This window comes from Corvus brachyrhynchos, unplaced genomic scaffold (genome assembly GCF_000691975.1).
Source record: "Corvus brachyrhynchos isolate BGI_N302 unplaced genomic scaffold, ASM69197v1 scaffold85, whole genome shotgun sequence".
NCBI classification, from domain to species: Eukaryota; Metazoa; Chordata; class Aves; order Passeriformes; family Corvidae; genus Corvus; species Corvus brachyrhynchos.
In genome coordinates, this window is record NW_008238634.1 from 526,025 (window position 1) to 529,132 (window position 3,108).

The window sequence follows — 3,108 nt, forward strand, 5'->3', positions numbered from 1 at the left end:
GGGGGGGTTGTGTGTGGAAATTTTGGCTGTTTGAGCCAAAAGATAGGAATTTTAAAAAGATCCCGAAGGGAAAAGGGGAATTTCAGGAGTCCTTGAGGAAGGAGGAGCCCTGGGCTGGTCTCAAGGGCACCAAACCCTTCACTTCGGCAGCAAATCCCACATGGAATTTCCTCTGGATGCAGTTGGCGTTTGGGGCTTGGTTTGGTTCCTTTCTTTCCTTTTCTCCCCCCTTTTCCCTGTTTCCCCAGTGGGTTCTAAAACCTCTTTTTCCAAGGGTTTTGAGATGGGTTGGGAAGAGGGGCAGGAGCAGAGAGGTGGAAAGGGAGCAGGTGGGAATCTTCAGCGCAGGGAGAAGGATGAAACTTCGGGATAACGGGATCAATCCCAGCCCCCTTCGCAGAGAGGAAATCCTGGTCTGGGAGAGAGGAATTATTGGGATATTCCCATTCTGTGGGTCCTTGGAGCTGCCTCCTTATCCAGGTTTTATGCTCAAATATTTGGGATGTAAATAATATTTTAACAACAACTCCAAATTCCCATTTTTAAAATATCCGTGGATCCCTCGCGGTCCCGCATTCCCTGGAATTTTGTGTTGGGAATGAAGGAAGAAACCTCCCTGGGGCTTCTTTTCCTTCCAGAGTGGGGGAAGATGGTTCTTGTTGTGCCTTTGGAATTTTCTCCATGGCCTGGAGGAGAACAGAGGCTGGAGTCTTGTAAGGATGCACAAACGCCTCACATCCCACCCTTTTTTTGGGGAATTAGCAGGAGATCCAGACCAGGGAAAAGCCGGATGGGTTGGAAAAAGGTCTGAAATTTGGCTTTGCTGGTAGCAGAACTTTTATTAGAAATAAGGAAGTTTGTTTGGAAAACCAGGATAAATCCCAGGCCGTGCTGACAGGTTGGGATTTAAAAGCGATTTTTTTTGGGAATGGCTGGCGGAGGAAGGGAGATAAAAGAAATGATCTGAAAGAAATAGATTTTAAAATTAAAAAAAAATAAGAGGATACTCAGGAAAAGGATCTCTTCTTCCTGAGGAGAATTCCAAACGAGGAGACCTTAAGGAGAAACTCTGCATGGCTGGGATCAGGCACAGAAAATATTCCCAGTTCCATCCCGGCTCATCCGACCCAGAAGTGAGGAGCAAATCCTGCAAAATTCTCCTGATTGGGGAAAGAAAAGGGAACAGAAGCTCAAAACTTTCTCTGGGCAGCTCCCATGGGGATTTCAGCCGGGAATTTGGGATTTGGGATGCTCCGAGGGGCTTTTGGCCACTGGGTTATTGCCTTGGGGTTGGGTTTGGAGGAGGAATTGATGGATTTTGGGGAGGAGAGGGGCTGAGAGTGGCCAAAAAATGCAGGAAAAGGGTTTGGGAACGGGGATAAATTGGGTTGGGATAACCCCAAGGGTGTCCCTGGAGCATCTTCCCGAGGGCCCATCCGGAGCTCGGGGTCGGAGCAGCCCCAACCCGGCCACTTTTGGCTTTTTAAGAGATCAAAAGTTGAGGTTTGGGGGTTTCTTGGGATTTTCTTGAGGTTTTATCCGTGGCTCCGCCGGCATCCCCCCTCTGCCGGCGCCTGGAGCGGGCCCAAGCCGCGTCCCCGCTCCTCGGGAAGAGGCGGATGCACAGAAAGGGGGAATATCAAACCGATCTCGTTTCTGTCTCTCCTCGGTCTCCTATGGAACAAAGGACAGATGGGAACAAGAAAGGAAGGAAAAAAAATCACCTGTTCCCATCCAGTCGTGGAGCGATCCGGTCATTATCTCGGAGCTTCACATTTCCAAAGGGGCTTCATTTTCCTTTGAAACACTGGCATTTTGTTAAAAACAAAACAAACCGAAAAAACCCGGAAAAAACCTCAAATTGAACATTTAACATCCCTCCCCCCCACCCCAATCCAAAGGGATTTTCCTTGCTTTTCCCACAGCCCCGAGTTTAACACCTGGGAAAAGAAAGTGGGAAGCAAATCCAAGGAAAACAGAAAGAAAGGGCCCCCCCAAGGGCGGCTTTTCCCGATCTGCATCCGACAAAAGCCTTTGGTTTTCTGTCATTCTTTTCATTTCCTTGCTGGCTCCCCCAGTTGTCAAAGCCCTCAAGAAAATGCACTTTAGCTCTTTGTCCCCAAATGTAATTTGATAAACTGCGGGCAGAAACATTTGGGTTTCGGAGGCTTTTCAGAAAAAAAAAACAAAAAAAAAGGGAAAAAAAAGAGGGGGGGGGAAGAAGGGGAAAAAAAGGGGGAAAATAAAAAGGGAAAAAGGGGAAAATAAGAGGGGGGAAAGGGGAAAATAGAGGGGGAAAAATGAGAGAAAAGGGGGGAGAAAAAGAAGAAAAATGAGGGAGGAAAGAAGAGAAAAGAAGGGGGAAGTGATAAAATAATGAAGGGAAAAGAAGATAAAGGATAAAAAGGAGAAGGAAAAGTAGGGAGAGATGAAGGGGAAAATAAAGAATAAAAAGAAGGGAGAAAATGAAGGGGAAATAAGGAAAAAAATAAAGGAGGAAAGGAGGAAAAGAAGGGAGAAAAGGAGGGGGAAAAAGAAGAAAGAAAAGGGGAAATAGGGAAAAAAGGGATAAAGAAAAATAAGGAAAAGAAGGGACAAAATGAGGGGGGAAAGAAAGGGAAAACAATAATAAAAAATAGAAGATAAAGAAGGAAAAGAGGAAGGAAAAAAAGACGGAAAAGAAGAGGGAAAAAAAGAAGGAAAAAAATAGGAAAAGGAGGGAAAAGCCCCAGGATCTGCTCCTGCAGGGGGTGAAAGTGGAGGAGCCCCTGCTGAGGAATCTCTTGGAGCATTTGGAATTGAAAAAGCGGGATTTTGGGAGCGGGGTGATGGAGCTGAGGCAGAACCGGGCCGGAGGCTCTGGAGTGGGGGGGGAAGCTTGACATTGCCATCATCCCTAAATCCTTGGGAATCCTCATTTTCCAGTGGCACTTTCCCCCTGTGGGCGGGGACCACCCCGGCTCCCACGCTATAAAACGCTCCGAGTTTTCCCGGGAGTGGGGAGCGGCCGCCAGGGCCAACTTGGACTTGGAGGTTGGGTGAGTGGCAAAAAGAATCCGGATTTTCTTCCCAGGGATTTTTCCAGATGGGGTTTGGAGAAGCGGGAGC